This window comes from Crocodylus porosus, unplaced genomic scaffold (assembly GCF_001723895.1).
Source record: "Crocodylus porosus isolate Cpor-Errol unplaced genomic scaffold, CroPor_comp1, whole genome shotgun sequence".
NCBI classification, from domain to species: Eukaryota; Metazoa; Chordata; order Crocodylia; family Crocodylidae; genus Crocodylus; species Crocodylus porosus.
Genome location: NW_017728951.1, coordinates 47,466,355 through 47,488,187, shown reverse-complemented (window position 1 = coordinate 47,488,187; position 21,833 = coordinate 47,466,355). Strand labels below are relative to the sequence as shown.

Here is a 21,833-nt window from a genome sequence, read left to right as displayed (position 1 = left end):
ACTTCTCTTTTTTATTGAAGTTTGAGAAGCTTGCTGATTTCAAGATTCTGTGGCATGACTGCATTACAGCACCAGAGAATTTGTTTAATTTTTAGCTATTTTAGAATAAAGGTTAATAAAATAGGATGGTTTTCATACATTTCATAGACATTAGGGGCTGAAAGGGACCTCATGAGATCATCGGGTCCAGTCCCACCACCATAGGCAGGAAGTCAGCCGGTGTCAAGTGAACCCAGCAAGAAATAAATCCAGCTGTTGTGTCAAGGTGACAACTTTTGTTCTGTTCCCAACATTTATTCTAGTCAAAACCTTTACACGGAGATGTGGAGATGATGTTTCCTTCAGCCCCCATCCTACAAACGTGTATGTGCCTGGCTAGCTGCATACATTACTGGGACGAAGTTCTTTAAGATTACTCATAGCACTCAAGACTGAGTATGTACATTAAGGACAGGGCTCCAGTTTGCTTGTGTTTCAGCTAGATTCTCTCTCTTTTGTAAGCTGAAAACATTCATTTGATGTATTACTATTTTACCTGACATTGGTACATAACTCATTTTATCTATAGTGGGAGAAAAGACCAATAAATGAAGTAAAATTTATATATAACCAACAGACAGAATTCCTTGTTCCCAGAATTCTAAAGCATTTGATAGACATTAAAATAAACCTACAAACTAACCCTAATGACTTAACCCACCACTACTGAACTAATGCAACTACCTCTGAGGTGCAACTTGTCAGTGGCTTAAGAAACATAAAGCAACAATCTTTAAATTGTACAATAGGGAGCAAGGAATATGGCACTAAGTGTTCCTTGGAGTACTTAAACAGATTATCACAACTGGCATCTAGTCAGCACCCTATTATTTGCATGAGCAGAGCGCCTAGGCAGCTTAGGCGAGGCCCAGAAACCCAACCATACTAGGCACTGCACAATGTAAATATCTATTATTTTAACTTTCAGGATAACTCAACATATCAGGCTCCCAAATGAGACTTCACAACTGCAAAAACTGAACAGGGACTTGAGCAGGCAAGCAGCCAGGGGATTCTGCTAGTTAGCCTACTAAATCCCCATGCTGTTCCCAAAGAAGAGTTTACTGACTGCAACATACTGCCTTTGTGCGTACGAGCACGTTTGCCCACTAGTGGCTGGTCCATAGGAGGGTAATGACCAGCTACTAACATTAAGTTAGTTCTCCTTTAAGGGTAAGTGACTAGGGTTTTTTGCATTTGGAACACACAAAGAAGGATTTTAGTCATAATCGCGCACATGTGTGCACGTGTACCCAAAAACAATTTATAAATTGTGGCTATGTCAGCAGTGGGAAGGATTTTGCTACAGTTATATCCCACAAGCACCCAGAAGACATGGGTTTCAAGGTCACAGCCCTGTCTCCAACCAGATTATACAGGGAAAGGGTGCCAGGGTCCTGTTGGGAAGAAAAGAGAACCTTTACCAAAAAATAAAAAACAATGTGTTCTGTGAGATTTACATTCAGGTTTCAGATTTGTGGAAAATACCAACGTTTTTTGTATTAGAACCAGAGGGACCCACTCACTTGTTCTATGAGAAATTAAAACTGTTTCCTATTGCCCCCTCCTCCCTTGTAAGAATTGGAAGGGGAAGCTTGGAATGACCATAAAAGCTCAGGTTCTTCATTCTCTGGGTTATCTAAAACACTGGGGTGTCTTGCAGCACCAGGCTACAGGCATGGTTCAGTACTTATACAAAGGGAAGAATGCCACCTACTGTAAGAGCTAACACCATTAGCCCTGGAGCATAGGTGTGAGGTTGAAGGGAGAGGGCCGTTTGGAGATTCTCTTCTTTACAGTGGCTAAGCCTGACCCTGTCTAGCTTCTGAGGCATGATCAGATCACAGGCAAGTGATATGGCTCCAGGCAGTGTTTCCAATGTCATTTCAGTTCTCTGAATCACTTTACTGAAGATCAGAAGGGTTTCAGCCTTTCTAGGTTCATAAAATGGACCAAGGGCTTCAAACAGGAATTGGCTAGAGTCAGCCAGCCTCACAGACCTGCAGGGTTTTCTTTGTCTGTGTTTGTTTTGTTCTTGTTTTTTTTGATTCCTGACCAGTTCCAGAAGCAGCACTAACGGATCCTAAATGCTGCCCAACCTGAGGAAAGTTTCATGTAATCTGTTTCAATTTGGTGCATAAGAACAAAGTTGCCTGCCTGAAATAGCTGCTCTAATAGACAAATAAATTTATGAAAGTAAAAAGTTAAGGTTTCAGTCACTTGCTCTGATCTTTTTTATGGTTTGTTTGTTTTGAGTTTTGGTGTTTATTAGAATAGTAACAAGGGCTCCTATTCTTTATTACAGACTAGTAAAATTCTGTCCATCCTTATGGCATGACCCAGGCCATGGCTAAAGGGGCATAAAACTTTATGTGCCCCTCGGCACTCAGGTGAAGTGACTGAGCTCCTTAGTGCCCACTCCTACAGTTTGCAATGTGCCTCATTCACACTCAGAACAACTGCATTGGTAAAGGCCTGCTGTTGCCTCTACCTGTCTTCACACTGCCCACACACCTTTCTTTCCTTTCCCCTCCTCCCATTTCTCCTCACCAACTATCTCTTTTTGGTGTCACTCCAAAGGAGGCCTCCCATTACCCACTAAAATTGACCCTCCTCCCCTTTTCCCAGGATTTGGGACATGGAATATTTGGCAACTAGGGGCTGTAGCATTTCCTGGCTCCATATAGAACAGGGGTAAGCAAGTATTTTGGCTGGAGGGCCATTTAATGACTTGAGGTGAGCTGTAGAGGGCCGCAAGGGTAGCCCTGTCCCTTGACTGGTGCCCTGACCCTGATCACCATCTTAGGACTGGAAGTCCTGTCCCTAACCCCTGACCTTTGCCACCAGAAGTTCCTCCCTGTGTCCCCTGTAAGTACTCCTTCTGGGAAGGGGGGGGTTTGACATCTTGGAACTGGAAAAAAGCCCCCATGTTATAGTAGATGTTTGATTTTTAGCATATTTTAATTTTTTTTAATTGTCCTGATATACATGTATTTACATCACATATATAGAGCCATGCATAACAGCTCAAAATAAAGTCTTACCCTTGTATAATTTCTGTGGGGAGGGTGTGGTTGGAAGGTAGGTGCAGGGTGTATGTGTGTGGGGTTTGTAAAATGATGCGGGGGTGAGTATGTGTGTGTGGGAGGATGTGGGGGGTTGTGAAAGGGCATGGGGAGTATAGAGTTTGTGTTTGGGTGTGAGCCCCCACCCCTCCCTGGTGCACAGCCCCCACCACCGGTGGCAGTAGAAGCAGCAACACTAGCAGGCAGGCTCCTGGGGTACTCCTGCCTCACAGCAGGCAGAGGCCCCTGGCATGCAGCTCTGGCTAAGTTCCAGGAGCTGCATGTGGAGGCACAGAGCTGGCCAAACCTGGCTCGGCCAGCTGGCGTTTACTTTCAAATCAAGCCAGGCTAGCGTGCCAACACATGGGGCACCCAGCACTGCAGGCAGGAGCTGCAAGCCATTAGGTCAGGCTGGGCCAGCACCGTACATCCATGTGGGGCTTCCAGCACTCCAGCAGGGAGCCACATGTGGAGGCCTAGAGCCGGCATGGCCCAGCCCAAAAGGTGCACAGCTCCTGCCTGCAGTGCCAGGAGCCCCACGTGCTGGCATAGAGCCAGCCCAACCCAGCCTGATGGCATGCAGCTCCCAGGAGTGCCAGGAGCTGTACAATGCAGCACGGAGCACCCCCAGCTCCCAGCTGGAGTGCCCAGAGCTGCGACAAGTCATGTGCCATAAAGCTGGGCTGGTTATGTGCCTCTACGTAGGGCTCCCAGCTGAAGCTCTGGGTGCCCCATGGAGGTGGATGGCATGCAACCTCTGACAGCCCACATCTTCTGCTAGCTTTCAGAGACACAGGCCAGTAATAATTGTCTTTTGGAGGGGCCCCGTGGGCCAGACAGAAAGGCCTGGCAGGCCAGATCCAGTCCATGGGCTGTATTTTGCTTGCCCCTGATGTAGTGGCTTTGTAAAATTGCCACAGCAGATAATGCCAGGCTGGAAGGGTGGCCTGACCCCACTGCCTACGGGGCATAGCCAAAAGTTCCTTGCATTAACAACAGGGGCTTGCTAGCAAAGATCAATTATGCCTTTCACTAAATTCCAAAGACTACTGTTGAAATGCTACCCTTCAGTGATTACAGCTTTATACCAAAGTGACATTAAAAAGGTGACCTGTTGGTCAAGGCTTACATGGGACAAATACACATGAATATTTAAATTAATGATTACAAACTACATATGGGAGTAACTCAAGGCTTTTGGGAATCTCACACAGTTCGCTTTAAACAAAAGCAGTATCTTAAGGGAGATGCATTTTTTAGCACTATATCAAGTTGGATTTAAAGAACTCTAATTTTTCTTTACTTAGTGGCTTGGCAGTATTCCTTTTATTTTAGAGCAATGTGAAGTATCTGCATGTCAGCTATGGCAATCTCTAGAATTTTCACCTTGTAAATGGCAGGTTAGAGCATACAATCTGTGTGGTTTAAAACATTTCTGTTTAAAAGTTACATCTCAGGAACATATTGCTTGCACTAGGCTACTCAAAAGATGGTTAATTGTGAAAAGTACCAGATGAACACACCTGGATTCTCTTGAACTTTAGCCACCAAACTTGTATAGCAGAACTCAAAACTTGCCCATACCACCTCAACTATTACATGCATCCGGCCTGCTCAGTTATGGACTGTTCTCAGGTCAGGAGATAAACCATCTGTAATTCATTCTGGCCATGTCTACGCTAAGAGAAAAGGAGATATATGAGCATGTGTTAGCTAACACCTGTTAAAAATCCTGCTGTAGACATGACAGTTGTAGTTCTAACATGAGCTACTCAAAGTAAATAATAAGGGGAGTCTAGCTAACATGTTAATACTACAACTGCCTTGTATATGACACAATTTTAACATGTTGTGGTTAATGCGTGTTACTCCTTTTTTTCCCTCCAAGTGAAAATAAGACCTCTGTGTATGAATTCAGATAATTAAATTTAAGACCCCTTTCAAGCTTAGCAATAAATGCCAACTGGGATGACGATTATATAACTATAACTTTATGTAACAACTGGCACCAGTCAAAATTAGACTTATGACCCAGGAAGGTGAAATTAAGTTTATCAGCAACAAATTTGGATATTTAGAGTGGATCTAAATATAACAGCTTGTACAGCTTAGCGACGCATTTTGACACTTCGGGTATGATGAATATAATTCTAATTAAAAGGCAATTTTATACAGGGCATATATTTTGGTATGTTACTTTGGAAAACTCGTAGTTTCTAATCCTTTCAATTATATCTGTTTTCTAGAAACATTTCAAGAACACACATAATTTAGTTTCTATACTAGTAAAAGGACACAGTACCTTTCTGGGTGACCCAGATTGCTACCTCCTTTACTTACAAAGCTGCATTCTCATCTATTTCTATCAAGTCAGAGGAAAGGAGAAAAGAAAACCAACTATACCACACAGCCCCAAACACCGCAAGAAGTCATAAAGTAAACTGATTTTAAAACAGCAGAATACAATCTATTCTCTCCAGCTGTCAAGAACTGTTCTCCAAAATCTCCCAGGAAATTAAGTAAAATAACTTGTCAGATGGAAAAGCTTTAGGATTTTCTTCATGGAAACAGAAAGCTCACACTTGACTATGCTTTGGATGAAAATGAAAGTCCATAGTACAGTACGTAAATGACACCCTACAAAACAGTTACCATGCCAAGTCAAACTACCAGAGCCCTAGTGATTACACAACCATGACTAGCAATGAAGCAAGGAAGTCACCCACATACAAGGGAGAGGTGGTTTCTGAGTAGTTATCAGAAGCTGGTGCAATAATTCTTACCTGTAAAGTGCTGTTTGCAGCTGCTTGCTGATTTGTCAGCACACACACTGCTCTCTCCTCATGATTTATGATGTTCTATCTAGCACTGAGACTTCTATTACTGTCCTCATTTATTGCCTGCAGCTGTCATTTTTACCAGCAATATTACAGTTGGTTTGTAGGTGAAGTATCAAAAATATTTAGATTGCACACCTAGGGACACCGTTTTAATCAAACCAATTCACAAGCTGGATTTAGCTATTTGAGGGATGGGCAAAAGGCAGCAATTAATGTGGACTGGCCGGACAAAATGAAAGTCCTGTGAAACACATGGACACTCACTTAAATACCTCCAAGATCTAGCACCTCTGCTAATTTATGTTCATACTACAATAAAGACAAATAAAGAAAACTGTGTCAGAATCTCAGAAAGCCTTTGACAAGTATTTGCATGTGCAATGAACATAAACTGAAAATACAGTACTTTCACTAACTCCAGTGGTCACAATAGCTAAGAAAAACATGCCCTGCCAATTCTCCCATTATTTCCTTTCCTAGATAAGATTAATTTTGCAACAGAGCCTAAAAATCATTAATATCAACTAATGGGGGTTGTGGGATGAACTATTATCTACTCCCCTCCATGCACACAAAGATCTTTCCATCTGAAGATCTCTGAACTAAAATTATTAAAGTAACAGAAATGTTAGTGTCCAAGGGGTTGGGGCCTCTAGAGCTCGTTTTTAAGCCACTTGAACTTTAATTTTTCAATAACTGAGTGCCTAGTTTCACAAAAAAACATGCAAGGTATGTATTATTTTCTAAAGTATAGAATAGGCCATGACTGAAAGACTGGTAAAATCATGAGCAGACTGTGACAGTGATTTCCTTCAGGGTCACCACTGTCCTAAGATGATTTAAAAACAAAAGTAGTCAGTGAGAACCAGGAGCAAAAGAAAGAATTCCAGGTGCTATGTCTCACCATTATTTGAAAGTCCAGTTAAATGCTTATGACAGTATCCGATTTAAAAAAAAAAAGGTTTCTTACAGTCACGGACAAAACTCTGAAAACATGAATGCTAAAGGAACAGCAATAAAAAGCCAAATAACAAGAATGAAAATTTGTAATTTTAAATGTTATGATACTGCTGGGCCTAGTATATGATATACAAATATTTGTGGTTAGTAAATTCTTGCTATCTAGTCCCCTAATTATTAGACGACACTTTCGCTGTACTATGGGCTCCCTCACAAACCCTATGCAAATTATACAACCTAAAATCGTGACACACAAACCAAAAAAAATAATTGTGAAGTTATATAAGTAGGCAGCAAGCGTTATGCATATTTTGATCAGCAACATAAAATGTCAACATTTTAATACCAAATTAAGAAGTTTAACCTAAACAAAGCCAGAAAAGAAAAAGAGAAAAGAAAAGTATGATGCTTCATGTCACTTCATCATATTAAGATACTGCAGATCATTTGGAGTACAAGGACAGGCAGATATTACTCAGCCACTTTAATGCACTTCTATTAGAGAAGTTTAGCTGGCTATTATCAATATGAATCTAAAGAAATATATAAAATAAATCTGTGAAATAGCTGCATATCTGATACCCTAAAAACCTTTTTAATTGTTTGCTTTCCAGGTTAGAGAACAAAATCAGCTTCTAAATAATATGCTAATTAGATAAACTAATGTAATTAGTTAGAAGGCTGTGTGGCCCTCACATTTTTTTTTTTTGATTCATCACTCACTTAAATCCAAGTTACAAATTATCTGTCAGCCTGAAAGTTTTAGGGAGGAGAAAAATCTGTTTTTTAGGAATAAAATAGCCAACTAAAAACTAGCCTTGCTTATAACTATTCTTTCTAATTGAAATTTCCCTCATACACACTATCTGCTCCTCTCTCCCCCCATATGTAACACATACAATCTCTAATTATATCCTTCACTATAAATGATACATGCACAAATTCAAAGGCTGCTTTCAGGCTGAGACCACTTTTGCTGGTTTTCAGCTTACAGCAAATGTTTCCAGTTAAATATGTGAATATATGACAAATTGCCAAACTCTCCTCCACACACTCTTAACAACACTGGAAGTCACAACTGAATAGAAAAAGTTTTATTCCACCATTTTGTGTTCACCTGGTGCCATCCCAGTCCATTGATATTGTTGAAAGACAGAGGTAGAAAACTCCAAGTGTTAAACAGTTCTCTTGAAGTTCCTTTCTCTCATTACTTAAGAATTGCAATGGAAAACCACAAACACTTGAAGCATCTGTCAGTCATTACATTACATTAAGGCAGAAGGATTTATGCACTGCCAACATGAAAAAGAACACACACCTCAACATATTTTCAAATCTGATTCAGTTAAAAGTATCACTTAAAACATATTTGTTTTTAGATGATCATAAATCTGATTTTGCATCCCACAATATCCTTAGATCCAATCATGCAAATATTTATGCACATATCTTTACTGACAAAAGCACTCTAACAGTATCAGGTGCAAAAGTTACTTATGTACATGTGTTGTCAGGGACTGGCCATTTATGTTAATTGCTTGATTACTGTATTACATTAGGATAGGTCTAACCCCTTGTTTTGTGTCCTAGATTAAAATAAATGTCTGTGGGTATGTCAATTCATGTGTACATCTCAAACTAAAACGATCTCACAAAACAAACCAGATCTAACAATCCAGAAAAATCTCACCTTTTACAGTGTTATTAGGTCCTTACATATTTATTAAACAAAGCCAAGTAATTGCCTAAAAGGGATTAACCTGTATGTGTTTACAGTTACTCTTCTTTAAAAATAAATATAAGTTTTTCAGAAAGCAGAATGGAAACGGGAAGAGAAACTTAAGTGTCCTAATTCATGCTTTTCCTGATGGAAGTTTATCAGGTAAGTTGCCTGCCTTACTATTTTCTGAAGCAAAATAAAGTGTGAACTCATGAAAGCCTGAGGGGGATGAATAGAAAGAAAATATAAGATATAAAAATATTTTTCATGTGCCAGGGGATATGAACTATGCTTCATCATTTGATGATTTAATACACTGGGATGCTGCTAAGACAAGATGCTGGCAATATTACAAATATTTTTGATTTACATTTCTCTTTATTGAGAAAGAGGTGATGAGAGCCATAGCTGCAATTTCAGACAATGGAGAACTAAGTCTACATACCCAAACTCTTGTTTTTCTTCATGCAAACCAAATTCAGTGAAGTTCAGCATGGTAAATCATACTGCAGCGTCAGAAATAGTTGACTTTTTTATATAAAGAAATACCAGAAATGTTGGTAAAGTTTTCGTAACACCACTGTTCCCGAACAGGCACGGGACACCAGATCTTCACAAGCCTTTACAGGGTACTAAAAAATAATGTATGCATTCACTTAGAGTACTCACATAATTGTGTCAATATGGACAGGATAGGACATGTTTATTTCCTTGGAACTTGGAGGTGTTTTTATTCTTTGTGTTTACGAGATTAATACTCTTTCTAATACCAGACTTACATGACGCTGTAATCAGAAACAAAACATTCAGATAATTACTATAAGCTTGTCTTATAGCATCTAGGAACACTGGTCAATGACCAGGAATTCTTTGGGATAGACACTGGACAAGCAAAGAACAAACAGGTGATCTCTGCCTCAGAGTTTACAATCTCATTGCAGGCCTAGAGACAACAGATTAATACCAACAGATAAAAAACAAAATGGAAGCTCAGAAGCACCACAAAGCAGCATAATCTATCCGCTCTGCCACTAGTATATTCCTGAAGCAATAAAGCAATCTGGCTGTACTAGAGCAGCCATCACCACATGCTGGGACAAGTACTCAAGGTTGTTCTAAGGTGACTATACTACCGATTTTCTGGGTTGGATTCAGTTTGGAGGGCACCTAGATATACCCAGTGAGGCAATATCAGTTTGTATCTAGACACTGAACAACAGCCTACCACTATCATTTGTTGTAGGAAAAGTGTTTCCTCTTAACAGCAAGCTATTGGACTACATTAATGTGATTGTCACCTCAGCCATTTATTTATGTGGTTAATACCTCTGTGTTTAATGACTGACTAGAGCTAGGTGTGATACTGTACAGGACTGGGGAAGCTATATTGCCTGGAAGTGGCATTACATCTAACCTACTTAAGGTCAGCTGAAACTAGAAGGAAATTTTCTCGCCTCAAGTAACATATAACCCAGATCTCCAAAGACGAAGTGTGTGTGAACTAACCCACTGCACAACCCAGTCCCTCCAGCCCAAAGTGGAAATAGACAAACTCTTCTATACCGAGGCTTAACACATCAGGGCATTGGTAGTAAAACCCAAAACAGAATATATTTGATATGACTTGGTACTTCTCTTGTAAACGAGCATAAAGCTGTCTTTTCTGACAAGGCGGCTTGAAAGACAAGCAAGAAGAGAAAGAACAAAATATTTGGTAAAAGCCAGTGACCAGCATATATTTCGCAAGTGTATTTATTAAGAATGTTCCAGAAATTTTTAAGATGTTGATGTAATTGCACATGCCCTAAGAGTGTGAATAAATAGAATAAGTCAGCTATTCAAAGCAATTCTTTTGAAGCAGCTTATGTTCATACATTTAAATTTTCATCCAGATCAATAGTAACCTACACCCATTGACTGAACACGGAAACAAGAGCAAATCCTAATTGTTACACATAGCTATATTTGTTACATTTTAAAGTAATTCTGAGATTTCGCTTCATCTCCTCCAGCAAAACAAATGGTTGCACTGAAGCTGAGACATATCAGAGCTCTGGACCGCTCCGATTCATTTTGGAAGCCCATCTTTACAGGGTGACAAAACTAACAGGTGTTGAATTTAAGGCACAGAACGTGCATAATGTAAAACCACAAGTAGTCACAAAATGTTCAATGGTGTGGGCTCTGAATTCATCAGGTGGTTAAGGTGTCCTCATTTTTGTCACTGGTCACCTATATAGGTCAGGGGGGAAAAGTGCTACAAAAAGCTGCAAAGCATACAACACAACTCTATTTTGTGTCCACTTACTTGCAAAAGAGGTATTTACTGATGTTTTAGGACATATAGTGTAGAAGTTATTGGGACAACTTTTAAACTCCTCTGCCTGTAAAAAAAAAATCTTTGATTGCTAAACTGTCAAGCATCTGTATCCATTTTTGTTTATACTAGCTGTAAGATCCTTCAGAAAAAAATGGCCTCTTAATGTTTTCCTGCAGTGCCTAGGATAATGACCAAATCTGTGTTGGATCCAAACTGGGCTCCTGAAATACAAATACAAATAACAGAACAAACAATAGCCACCCATCACTTACGCCACTGCCTACACCTGAGAATTACAATTAAAAATGACCTGCACTTTTAAAAAACCACTGGCCTTTTCTCCTCTTTTTGCTTCTTTGTGACACATAAATGAGTTCTAAAAGGTTTTTTTCCCCTTGCTAATACTTATGACTTAGAAGGGTCAGGTATGTGAGGTCAGATCTTCTCTAGTTTTGCTTGAAGACCTCTTGGAGGTCTCAGAGAAGATTAATGTGAGACCTTAACACAGTAAAGAAATGCTGTGAGCAACCAATCTTTAACAAAGACATCCTTTCTTCTGAGGACTCATTATGTATTGCAGTTAAATAAGCATTAACAAAAAAAGGTTTCAGAGGCTGACTGAAAAATGTCTTCTTCATCTCAGGTTTTGATTTCTGCGATATATATATTTTTTTCCTATAGTGAGAAGGCTAGCTAAAACGCAACTCTGGAGTAGCACACCTCAAGAGACATAGCTAGAAGATGGAAGAGCTTTGCACGTTTTGGTCACTGGGCCAAGCTAGGCACTTGTACTCCCACATAAGTTAAAGATATCCATGAAGGTATTTAGCAGACAACCATGGCCAGGGCAGAAGGCCCTCCATCTGCATACGCACATCCTTTAATCACTTCCATACATGCCCTTGTGCTTATGGCTGCCAAGTGAGAAAATAAGAGGCAAGAGACAGAACTCTCTCCAGGAGACCCTCTTTATTCAAGGGGCATCTCCCAAAAGCTGTTAGTTCTCTTACCACTAAAATTCCTTAAGAGAGTTATGGCTACTCTTTCACCTTACCCAAAGTACAGAACTGATAATGTGAAACAAATCAGAAACAAACAGTTCAGGCCTTCCTATGCATCACAGAGAAGAAAAGACAAAAGCCCAATTGATTTTATTTGCAGAAGTTGCCTTTAAGAAAGTTGTAGAAGGCTCTGCTAATGACCTCAAATAACTTTTCCTTACATAATGCTGTTATGATTTTAATATGTGATATCTCAGGATTTTACAGAGCCAGAAGCCAACATTATGCATCCAGTTGGAAAGCTGGTCGGCTCCCAGGTCTAATGATATCAAACTCCAGCTGTACTGCAACCTAATACTCTTTAAACAGTAGTGTAATTTCTGGGAGAAATCACATATTTTGTGGAAAGACAGTGTGGGGAGGCAGGGAAGTATGATTTTTAAGACACATTCCTAAGAGAACTGTTAGCTGTTTTAAACCCTATCAGAATTTGGAACATTAAAGAAAGTCTGAAGGATGGCTACAGAGCTGCAGAGGGAGAGCACAGATTGGTAAGAAATGTACAAAGCTCCTGATTTTATTGTGGCGAACCAGCGGAAAAGCTGCATAAAATGTTCAGTAATTCTATATGCTTGTATCTACACACACATACTGAACAAATAAGTACTTCTCAGCACCATGGTTTGTTAGCCATAAAAAGGAGAAAATACGTATTTCACAGCAGCAAGGTGGGGGTTTACCTAATATATATAAATCACTTTGAGAACCTTGGATGGAATATGTGCAGTAATGATCACAGCAGCATTGGCAGGAGACGGTCCACCAAACCAAGTTTGCTTTTGGAATGAGCTTTCCAATGTTAGCTAAATTGTTAGATCAAATATAAAGTGCATCAACCTGTGGCAGGGCAAAAAAAAGGAGCTTTCTTTGAAAAGGCTTGGGGAAGGTGCAGGGTGGCTCAGAGGGCAGCCAGTATAAGCCATGCACCTGTTGTAAACAAGCTAACTCCTGTGATCCTATTGTTGGAAAAGAGTTATAAGAGCATTAAACAAACATAGAAGTTGTAGGAAGAACACCAAGGAAGTGGGCAGACAGTTTGACAACCACATCATTCTCCCTTTCCCTCTGCAGACTTGCAGCGTAATAAACCCCTTCTCTGTCTCCCATATAGATAGTTACATAAACAAACTGTTCTGTGGAGGATTTAATGCCAGTCTTTAAAAGTGATTTTTAAAGCTTTTCCTTTCTCTTTAAGAAGAGAAAGCAGGCATATCAGACTTCTGTTGACCTATGAACAATTTAAAAGCTAAAAGTGAGGGTGTTTTATTGTTATGCACTTCCTACTAGGGAAGAGCCAGCATTCTCACACTGTCTTAAACAGAAACTCTCCCTAGGCATTTTTTCCTATATATAGGCATTCCTATTTTTTTCTGTTAACCAAGCCAAAACCTTACATGCATCTACAATGCTGTGGAATCTCCAAGATTTGTGCTGAGGCAGTGCTGTGTGACACTTAATAGAAATCATCACAATCCCAGAAAAGGAGAAAACTCATTTCAAAGTATACAGATACTGTTTTGCTTTTATGTTGTTAAACTTGGAGGAAGCAAGAGGCTCTTTAACAAACCTCACTACGCTGTCAAATAAAAATGAGAAAGGAACTTTCCCATTAAGTCTAACTTAAGTCTCTCTGCCCAAAAACTTTAACTGTGACTAGCTCTTCAAAGCCTTCCAAAATGTAGAGTGTCTTTGCTTCAAACCTCTGAAGACCAGGAAATACACCATTAAGATATACTTCAGCCTTGCCTTACAGTTGCTTTCATCCCTAGAGCTGACAAAGAGCCACAGGAGACAGACTCCAAGGATGCAACCTAAGTTTAGACTGAACTTGCCATTTTTAGCCTGACCTAAGTCATATAAACGTTTGTAGGCCTAGCAGTTTAGACCAAACTAAGTTTGACTAGATGGATCCAAACCTAACACACCCTCAAAGTCTGTCACTGTTAGGGCTCTTCCAGAGAGTAAGTAAAATGTGTTCCTGGGAAGGTTGCATCCCAGAGAACTGTGTTCTCTCCTTTGTCTGTGCACATTCCAACTGCCCTAGGGATGGTGTATTTATTGGGGCAGGGATAACTTGCAGTAAGTTACCATAGCTCTCTCTCTGGTATGAAGAGAGGTGCATCTGCATATAAAGGGGTCGTGAACTTCTTTGTTTTTATACCCAGTTATGTGGATTCTTTAAGCAGAGGAGCACTATTGTCCTCAGTTGCAGTGAGGGAGTTGTATGCAGGAGCCTACTACAGGACAGGTAAGTGCAGGTCATGACGTTCAGAGGGAATCTCAAGGACAATAGTCAATGAATGTTCACATCTGGCAATCCTGAGTTAACCTGTGCAGAGCAGGCAAAAATGATCAAGTGAAGGCCAGATGTAGCCAGCTGGCATTCACCAATTCTGCCCTAATCGGAGCACAGTCCAATGCATCCTGACAAAGCTCCATATCATCTGGGAAGGTAGAGAGCTACAGTAAGCGGATGAAGGAGGACTGAAGGTTGCAGGGTAGAGTTGATGTGTACCTTAACTGTGTGTTTCCTGGTCTTAAGTGCATTCACCAGTCTTGAATGCTACTAGTCATCCATAACACTGTCTCTACTATGTTTCACAAGCAATTAATTTCTTTGTTGGAGAATTGTAATTGGAATCAAGTGGGAGCATGACTGAGAGAACAAGACTTCCTCAGTACCACTCTCGAGCAGGCACACCCTCTTCCTAGTTTCTTCATGCCCTTCTTCAGAGCTGGTAACGCTAAGGGAAGGAACAGAGATGGTAACTTTCCAACTGTATGTTTACCAAACGGGTATCAGACCTTATCGCAGATCAAGTCAAGTGAGTGTTATCAGTAAGAGGCAGGACTTCCAGCCATGTCCAAAAAAATACTGAAAGTCTAGCTATTCTCATTAATGTAATCTTTAAGTAGAGAGGTAGCCATAAATTGGGAACCTCTTACTTCAGTGAGATCAAATTTGAACCACTAATCTTCCCAAAATGCCAGTGTAGCACAATTTCCAAGACAAGCCAAGTGAACATGAATTTTAGAGCACTAACACAAATCAGCTTTTAAATAGTAAGCAAATCTCAACCTTCACTAGTGTTACTGTCCCATCACCACCTATTAACAGACTAAAGCTCAGTTCAACCATCACAAAAAAAGAGAGAGAAAAGGGGATTCCTGAACTTTAAAAGTTACTGATTAAGACACAGGTGTACATTTCAGAGCGGCCTAAAAAGCTCTGCTATTCTCAGAGGGTAACAGGAACATAGCCAAGAGACAAGCAGATATTTATCAAAGGAATTGTTTTTATTACTAAATGGGCAATTGAAGCCCATGCCACTCTGCTGTATATCTGTGTCACCATAGTCCCAATAAATAAACCATTCTGATTAGTTATGAGACTATCTGAAAACCCCCAAGAGACTGATAACACTCACTTTGCCAGCCAATCAATCATTCTGACTCTACAGCCTCACAGATGTGTGCGAGCGCACACACACACTTACTTACTGTGAACTGAGTTCTTCAGAACCACTACCCACCTCCCCAAAACAAATGTTTTAATCTATTAAGCAAAAGACCCTTACAAAAAAAGGGCCAGATAATATTTCGAAGGTACAGAAAACTGTAACAAGATCAGGGCACAGTTTATGTACACTGTATACATTCATGTATTAAGCAGATTGATGGGCCAGTATCCTTCAATTAATGCCATCCAACCTAGGATTGATTTACATTTGTGAAATAAATCACCGAAAAACTGTTTACATGCGCGTGCACGCACGCACACACTTCCCCTCATTCGGCCAGGTAAAGAGATTAGAAAAATTACTGTGTTGATTTTACATGACATGGTATGCAAGGTATATGAAGCCCGCTGCTTATATTTCCATGCAAAGTTCCAGTTGATATATTTATTAAGTACCTAAAATCTACAATTCAGTATTGCTTGTATCTCCTGTTTTACCTTAAGCTTCCAGGAAACAATAGCTGCTGTGGAAAGGGGGACAAAAAAAAATGTCCCACTTCACAAACTAAGCAACTAGTCGAGAGCCTGCATACACAATACACACAGAAGCTGGGCTAGCCAAAGCCTGTTCTACCACTGTGCTGCTGTAGCCTGGCAAAGAAAGCTCAGAGCAACTACAATGTCTTTGCTCTTGCAGTCAATACCACATACTGGGAAACTGAAATATGGTTCTACTGAAGGGGAGATGGCAACTGTACTGCCTACGGAGCTGGGAGACCCAGAGTAGCTTGTGTGTGGTTTCCATAGGTCTGGAGAAGATGGCTTAGCATTATGACATCTGCTTTATAAATCAACTTTCTAACATTCACTGACATATAAAAATTGAGACAGGATAAAATCAAATCACAAGCTCCTTATGCAGATAAACAGGGAGCATAGGAACAATCCAAATCCACAGCTTTAAGGTATTTTCACAGATTTTGTAGTACTATGAATATTAATGTTTGTAAGTGATTCTGTTTCTATTGCATTGAAATACCCTTCACACTTCACTCTGGGAGTCACTTCAATGCTGCTCTGTAGTCAGACAGACATAGTATCATGAACAAAAGGATAAACTTCTTATATTCATCTTAATAGAGTGTCAATTTGATAGCTTAGATGTGTCCAATTGAATGCTAATTATTATTTAATAACTAGACAAAATCCAAGACACCCAGTTTGAATTATTGAAATAGCATCAGAAGAGGCACCTAGATTTGTTTTGGTTTTAGCCTATCAGTACCTAGGCTAACTTACAAGTAAAACCTCACCCTTTCTTCCTCAAAAACAACAGGATCCAGCTGTTCCCGGTTTCAGTGAAAGATGTATATGTTACTGTTTTTAACTGCATATACAGGTTTAAAAGATGTAACTGTTGCAACTGAGGCAAACTTCAGACAGCTGAAATCAAACAAGTATCAAGTCTAAGATAAATATGTTCCTTTGGGTTACAGTCCGTGAATAAAGTTAATTTATCTGAACATTGATTGGACAATTGAGTTTAGACAGACTTAGATGATTACCTATGAAAGATAACTCATTCCTATTAGAAAAAAAAACTATGCTGATTTTTCTCTCTTTTTCTAGGAAAAGGATAGTGCCAATCAGTGCTCAATTTGCCAGCCAAGCTGTGCAAAACATCAATGCATCTCAGCCCACTAGAACCAAAATATCATGTGACTGAGCCTATGAACATACTCTACTCTCATAATCTACTACTGCCTCCAACAGTCTAACTATGCAGATCCATTGCATCTCATCACCTGGACCATTCTAAAATACCCTAAAATTTCCAGCCTAGATGCCAATTGATCCTATAAAACCCAATGTAAAAAAATATTGCTACTTAAAAAGTATTTGCTTTTAGCAAGAAAACGTTATGAAGTAACATTGATTTTGCAGATATTTTGGTTTTAATCCAAAAATACATTTTAAAATTAATTTCTAGACCCATCATCAAGACAGCTTAGATGCATCCAAAGCTCAGTAAAATGAACAAAAAATGTGTGTACGAAGACTGGATAGACCCAACACATAATATTGTTCATTCTACATCTTGATTAAATATATCTCTTTAAAAACATATCTAAATGGATAAAGAAGGCTTGTATTACTTGTCCCAAAACCATCAGTATACAAGTACAATCATGAACTAATTTTAAACTGTATAGTAATATTCTTGTCACTTTCTTTGCTGTAATACAGTATAGGATTTCACAGAAATTGGTATAACTAGGAGTGAACAAATCAGTCAATTGCATAGTGGTCAAATACACTACCACAAGTACCAACTGCAGTCCCACTTATTTATAAGAAACAGATTTCCAGGTAAAAGAGTAACCATTCCAGATTTTTTCCAGCACCATGGTCTCCAGGATGTTATGACATGGTGTCCAAATACCAAGAGACCCTGGCCAACCGTTATGTTTGTTCCCCAAGAGTCGTATACTAGTCTGTGTAACTTGGACCGCCTTGTTCTCATATGTGCTAGGACAAACAGTAAAAGAGAAGAAACTCTTATAATGTTTTTCCTTGTATATAAATCCCCCCCCCCAAAACAAAAACAAAAACAAAAAACAAAACATGTTTTCCTGGCAGTCAGCGCACATATCAAGTTCCTAGGACCAGTCAGTTCCTCTCAACTGTAGCGTTACTGATATAATTGCCATTATGAGTTTTGTTGGGGACACAAAACCTTTGGAACCTATAAAAGTAGAAGAGATATCAGGTAAAGGATAGGCAACTCCCAAGAAAACTTATGAATGGAAACATATGTTACATTAAATTCTATTACTTCAACTCCTTGTAGTACTTAACAAAATCCTAAAAACCTTTCAGGGTATGAAAACAATTCCACGGTCTTTTTTGACTTACTGTAGTTAAGGTATCTTAGAAAACAAAATTCTATACCACACTCAGATCAAGTTCCTATTTTTATCTCAGACAGGACAAAACATGCACTGTCTACCTATACAGCAATGTGATCCTTTCCCAAAACAAAGTTTTCATTTATTATTTGGCAGAGACTTATTTTTTTTCACAATTGTAGTCAAAATGTATTTAAAATGTCCTGGACCATAAGCACTGACATGAATGTTGCAGGTCAAGTGAGAAACAATTTTGGGCTTAAAAATTTACAAAAACCTAAACCCAAACACAAAGTTTAATTTTTAATATTAGCGTATAAATTATAAGAGAATCAGCTTCAAGATAGATATTTTTTCCTTGATTAGTGGAAAGCCACAGATACACCAATTAAATCCTAGCATTTTGTTTATTCTTAATTCCTAAAGACACTTTCTAGTTTTTCAGTTCCTATATTTCTTCAATTTTTTTTTCACTTTTTATTATAAAATAGCTACAATAGATACTCCAAAATTCACAATTGTCTATGCAGTCAGGGAGAAAACACTGAAGTCTTCTTAGCCTGAGAATTTTTAAAGGGTCATAAGAAGCTAATGTAATCTAAAGTAGTGATCAAAATAGTTAATTTCATTCTCTACTCTGGGATATTTAGATGATTCCAAGTCATTTTCTCCACAATCTCATTAAAAAATAAATAAATGGCCTTTTCTTTCTCCCCCCACACCCAAACTCAGAGGAAAACAGTATCACCAAATGCACTCAACTAGCCCCAAAGTCACACGTGCTCTATTGCAGATCTTGCTTTCAATGTCTCTTTTGTTTGATGGCTGGTATTTCAACATCCTCGACTTGAACAGAAAAAGGTCAGCGCAAGTCTTCTGGTATTCATAAACCTGAATCAGGCCCCGCCAAGAGAAGATTGATGCCATAGTAAATTTCCCCTCAATCAAAAGAAGGGGGAGCAAGTTTGAAGCAGAGACCAACTCTGTCTGTTAGAGTAATCCCACTGCCGGTAGCACCTTCAAGCATACAGTTTTGCTGCACTCTTTTATCAAACTTTTCTTCTGCCGCCTGGATATTGATTTCGGGTTAGAACTTCTCCCACAGTGCAAAGTTATTACACAAGTGTTCCAACTTGAATAGCCTTTCATCATCTAGAGTCTTGCCAAGCCTAGTCCTGGGGTTTTTGTTTTTTTTTTACTTTTCAATTACCCTTATGTTCCTACCCTATACCACCCCCCTTTCCCCATTCCCTTCCTGCCTAGAGGAGGAGACTGCATCATTAACCTTCCAATTTACAAGGCCAAGTTCCATATTGCAGCTATAGAGAAGTTGTGGCACTTCAAGGCAGTTGAAACTACTCAGCCAGAGCTCAGAGGCAAAGCCTTGCCAGAGCATTAATGGGCTTTTGCCCTTTTAAATTTGATAAGCCTGTTGCCTTTCTGATGCACCCACTTCTATTCAGGGTTCTAAATGGCCATTTCATATTTAAAAGAAAGCTTGCATAGGTAGCACCCTAAAACTTGCCCAGGTCATTCATCTCCCCCCAGCTCTCTTACTGTCTCTTAGGAAACCTTTGATAGAGCATTTGTTCAGGCTGCCAAGTTAAATCCTCCTCTCTCATGTCAATGCATTGAAAAAAGCAGTCAGAACACCAGCTTCACTCAGGCCTGCTGAAGTAAATGGAGAAAACCAATTCCTTTGGCACTACAGAGCTATTAAGCTCTTTGCAGATTATTAACTGAAGCACAAAAATACACACTGTGCACAACCAGACAGTAAGGCAGGGCTCTTCCTTAAGTTAGCTTCAGTCCCAGTAAATTGCCTCTATGGCTGCAGTTTCTAATTCTCAGGGCAGCTGCCTGGACTGGTTAGTGGGACCCCCCACAATCAGAGACAAAAGCAATTTCCTAGCTATGTTTTTGTTATGTTTTCACTATTATGCCCATTTCAGCTTTATTAAACATTTTAATCATGGTTGTGGCAGCAGAGAGGACTGAAGATCTAGCCTTGTGTTCCTAACCAGCCTCAAAAGGCAGCACTGAAATTCAACTTTACACATGTAAACCAAAGTTTGCAGCCTGGAAAATGGTTCTAGTTAGAACTTTTCGACTTCTCCCAACCTCTGCTTTCCCCCAGATCACAAAGCCAGCCTAAAACATCCCCCCAAATCATTAGAGGAGGAATAAAGCAGGACCAGATCGCTCCTATTTTGATGTTTACATTCCTTAAGTGTCTTTTAACTGACTACCATTCTCTCTTTTGCTGCAGCTAGCTCAGCCAGTCTCCCGTGAAAATGATTCCCTCCTTTTTCCTTTCACAATGGCAAGAAAGCAGGAGCTGGGCTCTTTCAGTCGGCCCCTCTTTCTCTCGCCTCCCCCCCCCCTTTGGCTTCCTGGACAGATGTACACAGGAGAGGGAGGGAGGGAGGGAGGGAGAGACTGCTCCTTCCTCCTGCCTTGTGAGAGAGGCCCCAGTCCCAACTGGCTTTCAAAACCCAGACACAAGGAATTTACACTCAGGCAAGCTTCCCAAAGCCCGGAAAACGTGCCCAATCTCTCCCCATGCTTCTCTCCCCTCCTCCAAAAAAGGCTTTAGGTATTACCGCCCTCCTGGATCACCCCCTCCCCAAAGATTCCTGCGTCCCCAGAGCGACTGAGCAGAAGCCCCTGTCGGTGCACAGCCAAGAGCCGCCTTGAAAGCAGGCAGGAAAGGTAAACTGGGCAGAGAAACAGAAGCTCTCCGGATTATTTTTAAACCTCCTTTGTTTTTATGGCAAAGGCTCTGGCTCTCTCCCTCATGAGTGCCTGAGTCGCAACATTGTTTCAGCTTTTAAAACTTAGATGTACAGTACAGCAGAAAGCCCGCTTGAAGCTGGAAATTTCAGGTCCCCCCTTCACTCGCATACACACCCCCACCTCTCTGTCCCCGGCACTGCCCCCCCCCACCCCTTCCCCCACCTCAAAGGCAAACAAAAAGTGATCCGAGCCCCCACCGCCTATAATATAAAACATGCCGAGTCCTTTCATCCCTGTCCTCTACAATGACCAAAAAAGCAAAGAATTTCCGAAGCAAAGCTGCCCCCTGTCCCCCTCGATCTCATGTTTTATTTGTTTCACTCCTCCCCCCCACAACCTTTCCCCTCTCTTTTCCCAGGCACACAGATACAACCTGTCCCTTTAAGAAGTCTTCACACATTTTCTTGTCTTGCAAAAAAAAATTGTATATACATATATATATTTCCTTAGCCTGGTTACTCCATTGTTTCTCCTCCTTCAGCACGCAGCCCCTGCCCGGTCACACACAGGGAGGTGTGAACAGAAGACTGAAATAGACGTGAAACTTACCTACGGATTGCAAAGCAGGCTTGCAGCAGGGAAAATAATAAGGAAGAAGGCAGGCAAAATCCTCTTTCCTCAACTGATTTGCAGCACTGTTCGGGTGGCTTTTAATTTTTTTTT

General features: G+C 40.1%; 1 protein-coding gene across 6 annotated transcripts in view; it reads right to left on the bottom strand.

The window, feature by feature from the left end:
- The window catches only part of ZMIZ1 (zinc finger MIZ-type containing 1), a 500,213-nt gene extending 478,386 nt beyond the window's left edge, over positions 1–21,827 (bottom strand). For all 6 annotated transcript variants that reach the window (XM_019555666.1, XM_019555672.1, XM_019555671.1 and 3 more), the window contains exon 1: positions 21,720–21,827. The gene's annotated coding sequence lies outside the window, so the exon portion shown is untranslated. The remainder of the gene's footprint in view (positions 1–21,719) is intronic.
- Positions 21,828–21,833: the final 6 nt, after the last annotated feature.